General features: G+C 35.1%; 1 non-coding gene across 1 annotated transcript; it reads left to right on the top strand.

Annotated features, from left to right (window-relative positions):
• The first annotated feature begins 10,581 nt into the window (after positions 1 to 10,581).
• On the top strand, positions 10,582 to 10,744 carry LOC135022532 (U1 spliceosomal RNA). Its single transcript, XR_010219645.1, has one exon. It is a non-coding gene; the product is annotated as a U1 spliceosomal RNA (small nuclear RNA).
• Positions 10,745 to 12,314: the final 1,570 nt, after the last annotated feature.

Genomic DNA, 12,314 nt, shown 5'->3' with positions numbered 1-12,314 from the left:
GAGAAAACAGCAAAGATGCAGTGGCGTTAATGTTTCCTGGTGTCAACCTGTATTATTTCAGTAGACATTGAAATGAAGATGCATCTTGCTGCCTTTCCAATGAAGCAAGTTTAATTTAGTAATAGGTGAAAAACCATCCCTACAAAGGTGTTAATCAGAGACTTGGCTTTGTGGACACTTTTCAGAGAACAAATTTGTTAGTATAAAAATAAAGCTAGAAAATGAAGAGCTGTTTAATCACTCAATTGGATTTTTCTGCCAGCATATTTCTTTTTCTCTGCAACCCACTGCTAAATTGTTCTTCCTAGCTGTTTTTATAAAATCACTGAATCAAATCTAACTCTGATTACATTAGAGAAGGCCAGGTACCCTACACCATAACAGGGGGTTTGAAATTTTGACTTGTCTACTTAAAGATCACCAAAATCTGATAACAAGGTCAATTAAGTCCCTTGGTGGGATTGAACCACCAACCTTTTGGTTAATAGCCTTACACACTAACTGATTGCGCCACAGCGACACTTTTCAAAAGAACATACTGACAAAGGCTAATAAGCATTCATCTAGAACGATTCCTAGAAACATTTTAAAAAGTCAATAATGTGGAGAGTTTTTGTAAGATGTTTCTTCCATCAACCAATGAAGAAACACATTGGTACTTTCCCATGATGAGTGAGTGCTTCAGGATCTCTTGCACTTACATGTGCAGCAGAGTACTGTAATGGAAGCATGCTGGGTCCATAACCCAGAGGTAGGCAGATTGAAACTATCCTCTGCTATATGCATTTTTTTTGTTAATTAAAGTAATCCAAAACTGGGATTGATATTTTTGCTCTTTTATTTTTACTTAAAGTACAATAACTTTTACCATTTTAATTTGTTTTAATAGTATATTGACAGTATTGTTTTCTTTCAAAAATCCTATTAATTTTCTTTACCCGATTATTAAAATGGTAATTGACAAAAACAAACTACATTGTCACCAGAAGAGCAATACAAAATGTACAAGTGATATATTAAAATCATCTTTCCAGCTTGAATTTCAATGATGCATTGGGGCAACGATTTTGTGAGAAACATCTTCACCCTTAAATAAAGATGTTCTTAATTCCTTACCTGTGTGCTAATTAGATATCACCTTGTTTTCACATTAAACAGACTTCCACATGAGAAAACAGCAAAGATGCAGTGGCGTTAATGTTTCCTGGTGTCAACCTGTATTATTTCCGTAGATATTGAAATGAGGATGCATCTTGCTGCCTTTCCAATGAAGCAAGTTTAATTTAGTAATAGGTGAAAAACCATCCCTACAAAGATGTTAATCAGATACTTGGCTTTGTGGACACTTTTCAGAGAACAAATTTGTTATCATAAAAATAAAGCCAGAAAATGAAGAGCTGTTTAATCACTCAATTGGATTTTTCTGCCAGCATTTTTCTTTTTCTCTGCAACCCACTGCTAAATTGTGCTTCCTAGCTGTTTTTTTATAAAATCACTTAATCAAATCTAACTCTGATTACATCAGAGAAGGCCAGGTACCCTACACCATAAGAGGGGGTTTGCAATTTTGACTTGTCTACTTAAATATTACCAAAATCTGATCACAAGGTCAATTACGTCCCTGGATGGGATTGAACCACCAACCTTTTGATTAATAGCTGAACACACTAACCGATTGCGCCACAGAGACACTTTGCGAAAAGTCCATACTGACAAAGACTAATAAGCATTCATCTAGAACGTTTCCTAGAAAAACTTTAAAAAGTCAATAATCTGGAGAGTTTTTGTAAGATGTTTCTTCCAGCAACCAATGAAGAAACACATTGGTACTTTCGCATGATGAGTGAGTGCTTCAGGATCTCTTGCACTTACATGTGCAGCAGAGTACTGCAATGGAAGCATGCTGGGCCCATAACCCAGAGGTAGGCAGATTGAAACTATCCTTTGCTATATGCATTTTTTTTTTGTTCATTAAAGTAATCCAAAACTGGGATTGATATTTTAGCTTTTATTTTTACTTAAAGTACAATAACTTTTACCATTTTAATTTGTTTTAATAGTATATTGACAGTATTGTTTTCTTTCAAAAATCCAATTAATTTTCTTTACCCGATTATTAAAATGGTAATTGACAAAAACAAACTACATTGTCACCAGAAGAGCAATACAAAATGTACAAGGGATATATTAAAATCATCTTTCCAGCTTGAATTTCAATGATGCATTGGGGCAACGATTTTGTGAGAAACATCTTCACCCTTAAATAAAGATTTTCTTAATTCCTTACCTGTGTGCTAATTAGATATCACCTTGTTTTCACATTAAACAGACTTCCACATGAGAAAGCAGCAAGGATGCAGTGGCGTTAATGTTTCCTGGTGTCAACCTGTATTATTTCAGTAGATATTGAAATGAGGATGCATCTTGCTGCCTTTCCAATGAAGCAAGTTTAATTTAGTAATAGGTGAAAAACCATCCCTACAAATATGTTAATCAGATACTTGGCTTTGTGGACATTTTTCAGAGAACAAATTCGTTAGCATAAAAATAAAGCCAGAAAATGAAGAGCTGTTTAATCACTCAATTGGATTTTTCTGCCAGCATATTTCTTTTTCTCTGCAACCCACTGCTAAATTGTGCTTCCTAGCTGTTTTTTTTATAAAATCACTTATTCAAATCTAACTCTGATTACATCAGAGTAGGCCAGGTACCCTACACCATAAGAAGGGGGTTTGAAATTTTGACTTGTCTACTTAAAGATCACCAAAATCTGATAACAAGGTCAATTACATCCCTGTGTGGGATTGAACCACCAACCCTTTGATTAATAACCAAACACACTAACAGATTGCGCCACAGAGACACTTTACAAACGTACATACTGACAAAGGCTAATAAGCATTCATCTAGAACGTTTCCTAGAAAAACTTTAAAAAGTCAATAATCTGGAGAGTTTTTGTAAGATGTTTCTTCCATCAACCAACGAAGAAACACATTGGTACTTTCCCATGATGAGTGAGTGCTTCAGGATCTCTTGCACTTACATGTGCAGCAGAGTACTGCAATGGAAAAATGCTGGGCCCATAACCCAGAGGTAGGCAGATTGAAACTATCCTCTGCTATATGCATTTTTTTTTGTTAATTAAAGTAATCCAAAACTGGGATTGATATTTTTGCTCTTTTATTTTTACTTAAAGTACAATAACTTTTACCATTTTAATTTGTTTTAATAGTATATTGACAGTATTGTTTTCTTTCAAAAATCCACTTAATTTTCTTTACCCTATTATTAAAATGGTAATTGACAAAAACAAACTACATTGTCACCAGAAGAGCAATACAAAATGTACAAGTGATATATTAAAATCATCTTTCCAGCTTGAATTTCAATGATGCATTGGGGCAACGATTTTGTGAGAAACACCTTCACCCTTAAATAAAGATTTTCTTAATTCCTTACCTGTGTGCTAATTAGATATCACCTTGTTTTCACATTAAACAGACTTTCACATGCGAAAACAGCAAAGATGCAGTGGCGTTAATGTTTCCTGGTGTCAACCTGTATTATTTCCGTAGATATTGAAATGAGGATGCATCTTGCTGCCTTTCCAATGAAGCAAGTTTAATTTAGTAATAGGTAAAAAACCATCCCTACAAAGATGTTAATCAGATACTTGGCTTTGTGGACACTTTTCAGAGAACAAATTTGTAATCATAAAAATAAAGCCAGAAAATGAAGAGCTGTTTAATCACTCAATTGGATTTTTCTGCCAGCATTTTTCTTTTTCTCTGCAACCCACTGCTAAATTGTGCTTCCTAGCTGTTTTTTTATAAAATCACTTAATCAAATCTAACTCTGATTACATCAGAGAAGGCCAGGTACCCTATACCATAAGAGGGGGTTTGCAATTTTGACTTGTCTACTTAAATATCACCAAAATCTGATCACAAGGTCAATTACGTCCCTGGGTGGGATTGAACCACCAACCTTTTGATAAATAGCTGAACACACTAACCGATTGCGCCACAGAGACACTTTGCTAAAAGCACATACTGACAAAGACTAATAAGCATTCATCTAGAACGTTTCCTAGAAAAACTTTAAAAAGTCAATAATCTGGAGAGTTTTTGTAAGATGTTTCTTCCAGCAACCAATGAAGAAACACATTGGTACTTTCGCATGATGAGTGAGTGCTTCAGGATCTCTTGCACTTACATGTGCAGCAGAGTACTGCAATGGAAGCATGCTGGGCCCATAACCCAGAGGTAGGCAGATTGAAACTATCCTTTGCTATATGAATTTTTTTTTTTGTTCATTAAAGTAATCCAAAACTGGGATTGATATTTTAGCTTTTATTTTTACTTAAAGTACAATAACTTTTACCATTTTAATTTGTTTTAATAGTATATTGACAGTATTGTTTTCTTTCAAAAATCCACTTAATTTTCTTTACCCTATTATTAAAATGGTAATTGACAAAAACAAACTACATTGTCACCATAAGAGCAATACAAAATGTACAAGTGATATATTAAAATCATCTTTCCAGCTTGAATTTCAATGATGCATTGGGGCAACGATTTTGTGAGAAACATCTTCACCCTTAAATAAAGATTTTCTTAATTCCTTACCTGTGTGCTAATTAGATATCACCTTGTTTTCACATTAAACAGACTTCCACATGAGAAAGCAGCAAGGATGCAGTGGCGTTAATGTTTCCTGGTGTCAACCTGTATTATTTCAGTAGATATTGAAATGAGGATGCATCTTGCTGCCTTTCCAATGAAGCAAGTTTAATTTAGTAATAGGTGAAAAACCATCCCTACAAATATGTTAATCAGATACTTGGCTTTGTGGACACTTTTCAGAGAACAAATTAGTTAGCATAAAAATAAAGCCAGAAAATGAAGAGCTGTTTAATCACTCAATTGGATTTTTCTGCCAGCATATTTCTTTTTCTCTGCAACCCACTGCCAAATTGTGCTTCCTAGCTGTTTTTATAAAATCACTGAATCAAATCTAACTCTGATTACATCAGAGAAGGCCAGGTACCCTACACCATAATAGGGGGTTTGAAATTTTGACTTGTCTACTTAAAGATCACCAAAATCTGATAACAAGGTCAATTAAGTCCCTTGGTGGGATTGAATCACCAACCTTTTGGTTAATAGCCTTACACACTAACTGATTGCGCCACAGCTACACTTTGCAAAAGTACATACTGACAAAGGCTAATAAGCATTCATCTAGAACGATTCCTAGAAACATTTTAAAAAGTCAATAATGTGGAGAGTTTTTGTAAGATGTTTCTTCCATCAACCAATGAAGAAACACATTGGTACTTTCCCATGATGAGTGAGTGCTTCAGGATCTCTTGCACTTACATGTGCAGCAGAGTACTGTAATGGAAGCATGCTGGGTCCATAACCCAGAGGTAGGCAGATTGAAACTATCCTCTGCTATATGCATTTTTTTTGTTAATTAAAGTAATCCAAAACTGGGATTGATATTTTTGCTCTTTTATTTTTACTTAAAGTACAATAACTTTTACCATTTTAATTTGTTTTAATAGTATATTGACAGTATTGTTTTCTTTCAAAAATCCTATTAATTTTCTTTACCCGATTATTAAAATGGTAATTGACAAAAACAAACTACATTGTCACCAGAAGAGCAATACAAAATGTACAAGTGATATATTAAAATCATCTTTCCAGCTTGAATTTCAATGATGCATTGGGGCAACGATTTTGTGAGAAACATCTTCACCCTTAAATAAAGATGTTCTTAATTCCTTACCTGTGTGCTAATTAGATATCACCTTGTTTTCACATTAAACAGACTTCCACATGAGAAAACAGCAAAGATGCAGTGGCGTTAATGTTTCCTGGTGTCAACCTGTATTATTTCCGTAGATATTGAAATGAGGATGCATCTTGCTGCCTTTCCAATGAAGCAAGTTTAATTTAGTAATAGGTGAAAAACCATCCCTACAAAGATGTTAATCAGATACTTGGCTTTGTGGACACTTTTCAGAGAACAAATTTGTTATCATAAAAATAAAGCCAGAAAATGAAGAGCTGTTTAATCACTCAATTGGATTTTTCTGCCAGCATTTTTCTTTTTCTCTGCAACCCACTGCTAAATTGTGCTTCCTAGCTGTTTTTTTATAAAATCACTTAATGAAATCTAACTCTGATTACATCAGAGAAGGCCAGGTACCCTACACCATAAGAGGGGGTTTGCAATTTTGACTTGTCTACTTAAATATTACCAAAATCTGATCACAAGGTCAATTACGTCCCTGGATGGGATTGAACCACCAACCTTTTGATTAATAGCTGAACACACTAACCGATTGCGCCACAGAGACACTTTGCAAAAAGTACATACTGACAAAGACTAATAAGCATTCATCTAGAACGTTTCCTAGAAAAACTTTAAAAAGTCAATAATCTGGAGAGTTTTTGTAAGATGTTTCTTCCAGCAACCAATGAAGAAACACATTGGTACTTTCGCATGATGAGTGAGTGCTTCAGGATCTCTTGCACTTACATGTGCAGCAGAGTACTGCAATGGAAGCATGCTGGGCCCATAACCCAGAGGTAGGCAGATTGAAACTATCCTTTGCTATATGCATTTTTTTTTTGTTCATTAAAGTAATCCAAAACTGGGATTGATATTTTAGCTTTTATTTTTACTTAAAGTACAATAACTTTTACCATTTTAATTTGTTTTAATAGTATATTGACAGTATTGTTTTCTTTCAAAAATCCAATTAATTTTCTTTACCCGATTATTAAAATGGTAATTGACAAAAACAAACTACATTGTCACCAGAAGAGCAATACAAAATGTACAAGTGATATATTAAAATCATCTTTCCAGCTTGAATTTCAATGATGCATTGGGGCAACGATTTTGTGAGAAACATCTTCACCCTTAAATAAAGATTTTCTTAATTCCTTACCTGTGTGCTAATTAGATATCACCTTGTTTTCACATTAAACAGACTTCCACATGAGAAAGCAGCAATGATGCAGTGGCGTTAATGTTTCCTGGTGTCAACCTGTATTATTTCAGTAGATATTGAAATGAGGATGCATCTTGCTGCCTTTCCAATGAAGCAAGTTTAATTTAGTAATAGGTGAAAAACCATCCCTACAAATATGTTAATCAGATACTTGGCTTTGTGGACACTTTTCAGAGAACAAATTCGTTAGCATAAAAATAAAGCCAGAAAATGAAGAGCTGTTTAATCACTCAATTGGATTTTTCTGCCAGCATATTTCTTTTTCTCTGCAACCCACTGCTAAATTGTGCTTCCTAGCTGTTTTTTTTATAAAATCACTTATTCAAATCTAACTCTGATTACATCAGAGTAGGCCAGGTACCCTACACCATAAGAAGGGGGTTTGAAATTTTGACTTGTCTACTTAAAGATCACCAAAATCTGATAACAAGGTCAATTACATCCCTGGGTGGGATTGAACCACCAACCCTTTGATTAATAACCAAACACACTAACAGATTGCGCCACAGAGACACTTTACAAATGTACATACTGACAAAGGCTAATAAGCATTCATCTAGAACGTTTCCTAGAAAAACTTTAAAAAGTCAATAATCTGGAGAGTTTTTGTAAGATGTTTCTTCCATCAACCAACGAAGAAACACATTGGTACTTTCCCATGATGAGTGAGTGCTTCAGGATCTCTTGCACTTACATGTGCAGCAGAGTACTGCAATGGAAAAATGCTGGGCCCATAACCCAGAGGTAGGCAGATTGAAACTATCCTCTGCTATATGCATTTTTTTTTGTTAATTAAAGTAATCCAAAACTGGGATTGATATTTTTGCTCTTTTATTTTTACTTAAAGTACAATAACTTTTACCATTTTAATTTGTTTTAATAGTATATTGACAGTATTGTTTTCTTTCAAAAATCCACTTAATTTTCTTTACCCTATTATTAAAATGGTAATTGACAAAAACAAACGACATTGTCACCAGAAGAGCAATACAAAATGTACAAGTGATATATTAAAATCATCTTTCCAGCTTGAATTTCAATGATGCATTGGGGCAACGATTTTGTGAGAAACACCTTCACCCTTAAATAAAGATTTTCTTAATTCCTTACCTGTGTGCTAATTAGATATCACCTTGTTTTCACATTAAACAGACTTCCACATGCGAAAGCAGCAAGGATGCAGTGGCGTTAATGTTTCCTGGTGTCAACCTGTATTATTTCAGTAGACATTGAAATGAGGATGCATCTTGCTGCCTTTCCAATGAAGCAAGTTTAATTTAGTAATAGGTGAAAAACCATCCCTACAAATATGTTAATCAGATACTTGGCTTTGTGGACACTTTTCAGAGAACAAATTAGTTAGCATAAAAATAAAGCCAGAAAATGAAGAGCTGTTTAATCACTCAATTGGATTTTTTTGCCAGCATATTTCTTTTTCTCTGCAACCCACTGCTAAATTGTGCTTCCTAGCTGTTTTTATAAAATCACTGAATCAAATCTAACTCTGATTACATCAGAGAAGGCCAGGTACCCTACACCATAACAGGGGGTTTGAAATTTTGACTTGTCTACTTAAAGATCACCAAAATCTGATAACAAGGTCAATTACGTCCCTGGGTGGGATTGAACCACCAACCTTTTGGTTAATAACCATACACACTAACTGATTGCGCCACAGTGACACTTTGCAAAAGTACATACTGACAAAGGCTAATAAGCATATATCTAGAACGTTTCCTAGAAACATTTTAAAAAGTCAATAATGTGGAGAGTTTTTGTAAGATGTTTCTTCCATCAACCAATGAAGAAACACATTGGTACTTTCCCATGATAAGTGAGTGCTTCAGGACCTCTTGCACTTACATGTGCAGCAGAGTACTGTAATGGAAGCATGCTGGGTCCATAACCCAGAGGTAGGCAGATTGAAACTATCCTTTGCTATATGCATTTTTTTTTGTTAATTAAAGTAATCCAAAACTGGGATTGATATTTTTGCTCTTTTATTTTTACTTAAAGTACAATAACTTTTACCATTTTAATTTGTTTTAATAGTATATTGACAGTATTGTTTTCTTTCAAAAATCCAATTAATTTTCTTTACCCGATTATTAAAATGGTAATTGACAAAAACAAACTACATTGTCACCAGAAGAGCAATACAAAATGTACAAGTGATATATTAAAATCATCTTTCCAGCTTGAATTTCAATGATGCATTGGGGCAACGATTTTGTGAGAAACATCTTCACCCTTAAATAAAGATTTTCTTAATTCCTTACCTGTGTGCTAATTAGATATCACCTTGTTTTCACATTAAACAGACTTCCACATGAGAAAGCAGCAAGGATGCAGTGGCGTTAATGTTTCCTGGTGTCAACCTGTATTATTTCTGTAGATATTGAAATGAGGATGCATCTTGCTGCCTTTCCAATGAAGCAAGTTTAATTTAGTAATAGGTGAAAAACCATCCCTACAAAGGTGTTAATCAGAGACTTGGCTTTGTGGACACTTTTCAGAGAACAAATTTGTTAGCATAAAAATAAAGCCAGAAAATGAAGAGCTGTTTAATCACTCAATTGGATTTTTTTGCCAGCATATTTCTTTTTCTCTGCAACCCACTGCTAAATTGTGCTTCCTAGCTGTTTTTATAAAATCACTGAATCAAATCTAACTCTGATTACATCAGAGAAGGCCAGGTACCCTACACCATAAGAGGGGGTTTGAAATTTTGACTTGTCTACATAAAGATCACCAAAATCTGATAACAAGGTCAATTACGTCCCTGGGTGAGATTGAACCACCAACCTTTTGGGTTAATAGCCTTACACACTAACTGATTGCGCCACAGCGACACTTTGCAAAAGCATATACTGAAAAAGGCTAATAAGCATTCATCTAGAACGTTTCCTAGAAACATTTTAAAAAGTCAATAATGTGGAGAGTTTTTGTAAGATGTTTCTTCCATCAACCAATGAAGAAACACATTGGTACTTTCCCATGATGAGTGAGTGCTTCAGGATCTCTTGCACATACATGTGCAGCAGAGTACTGTAATGGAAGCATGCTGGGTCCATAACCCAGAGGTAGGCAGATTGAAACTATCCTCTGCTATATGCATTTTTTTTGTTAATTAAAGTAATCCAAAACTGGGATTGACATTTTTGCTCTTTTATTTTTACTTAAAGTACAATAACTTTTACCATTTTAATTTGTTTTAATAGTATATTGACAGTATTGTTTTCTTTCAAAAATTCACTTAATTTTCTTTTCTGTGTGCTAATTAGATATCACCTTGTTTTCACATTAAATAGACTACCACATGAGAAAGCAGCAAGGATGCAGTGGCGTTAATGTTTCCTGGTGGTAGTGGGGTACTGTGTTTGTGCTTTCCTCTGGTCAGCTCTGGTAAAAGTCAGATTTCTTTGTCTCAGATCTTCCTCTAGCCTTGTTCTTCTTTCGAGAGTTCCCTTGTGCTGCCTCAGTTGGATCTCCTTCACTTGACAGGGGCGTACCCGAGCAGTGACCCTCCCCAGCACTAGCCCAACTCCTACTTACCTGCCAGGTGAGATACTATGATCATGAAGGTGCTTCTCCCAGGGCAAGGCTCACCCATTGCACTCTGGGTGTGCTGCTCCTGCGATTTCCCCAAATGTGGGAAACTTGACTGCATAATTTGTGTTTCCCCTGGTCGGCTCTCGTATAATTCAGATCTCTTTGTCTCAGGTCTCTCTCCAGCCTAGTTTGCTGTCTGTTTCCACTTCTCTTTTCTTAAACCGCTCCCTTCTATGCCCTTGCGCACCTTAATTAAATCTAACTCTGATTACGTCAGAGAAGGCCAGGTACCCTACACCATAAGAGGGGGTTTGAAATTTTGACTTGTCTACTTAAAGATCACCAAAATCTGATCACAAGGTCAATTACATCACTGGGTGGGAACCTTTTGGTTAATAGCCCATGTAAGTGCAAGAGATCCTGAAGCACTCACTCATCATGGGAAAGTACCAATGTGTTTCTTACAAAAATTCTCCAGATTATTGACTTTTTAAAGTTTTTCTAGGAAACGTTCTAGATGAATGCTTATTAGCCTTTGTCAGTATGTACTTTCGCAAAGTGTCGCTATGGCGCAATCAGTTAGTGTGTATGGCTATTAACCTAAAGGTTGGTGATTCAATCCCACCCAGGGACGTAATTGACCTTGTTATCAGATTTTGGTGATCTTTAAGTAGACAAGTCAAAATTTCAAACCCCCTCTTATGGTGTAGGGTACCCGGCCTTCTCTGATGTAATCAGAGTTAGATTTGATTAAGTGATTTTATAAAAAACAGCTAGGAAGCACAATTTAGCAGTGGGTTGCAGAGAAAAAAAATTATGCTGGCAGAAAAGTCCAATTGAGTGATTAAACAGCTCTTCATTTTCTGATTTTATGTTTATGCTAACAAATTTGCTCTCTGAAAAGTGTCCACAAAGCCAAGTCTCTGATTAACACCTTTAGTAGGAATGGTTTTTCACCTATTACTGAATTAAACTTGCTTCATTGGAAAGGCAGCAAGATGCATCCTCATTTCAATGTCTACTGAAATAATACAGGTTGACACCAGGAAACATAAACGTCACTGCATCCTTGCTGCTTCCTCAAGGGGAAGTCTGTTTAATGTGAAAACAAGGTGATATCTAATCAGCACACAGGTAAGGAATTAAGAAAATCTTTCTTTATGGGTGAAGATGTTTCTCACAAAATTGTTGCACCAAGGCATCATTGAAATTAAAGCTGGAAAGATGATTTTAATATATCACTTGTATATTTTGTACTGCTCTTCTGGTGACAATGTAGTTTGTTTTTGTCAATTACCATTTTAATAATAGGGTAAAGAAAATTAAGTGGATTTTTGAAAGAAAACAATACTGTCAATATACTATTAAAACAAATTAAAATGGTAAAAGTTATTGTACTTTAAGTAAAAATAAAAGAGCAAAAATATCAATCCCAGTTTTGGATTACTTTAATTAACAAAAAACAATGCATATAGCAGAGGATAGTTTCAATCTGCCTACCTCTGGGTTATGGACCCAGCATGCTTCCATTACAGTACTCTGCTGCACATGTAAGTGCAAGAGATCCTGAAGCACTCACTCATCATGGGAAAGTACCAATGTGTTTCTTCATTGGTTGATGGAAGAAACATCTTACAAAAACTCTCCAGATTATTGACTTTTTAAAGTTTTTCTAGGAAACGTTCTAGATGAATGCTTATTAGCCTTTGTCAGTATGTACTTTCGCAA

This window comes from Pseudophryne corroboree, unplaced genomic scaffold, assembly GCF_028390025.1.
Source record: "Pseudophryne corroboree isolate aPseCor3 unplaced genomic scaffold, aPseCor3.hap2 scaffold_388, whole genome shotgun sequence".
Taxonomy (NCBI): Eukaryota; Metazoa; Chordata; class Amphibia; order Anura; family Myobatrachidae; genus Pseudophryne; species Pseudophryne corroboree.
This window is presented reverse-complemented; position numbering and strand designations above follow the sequence as displayed.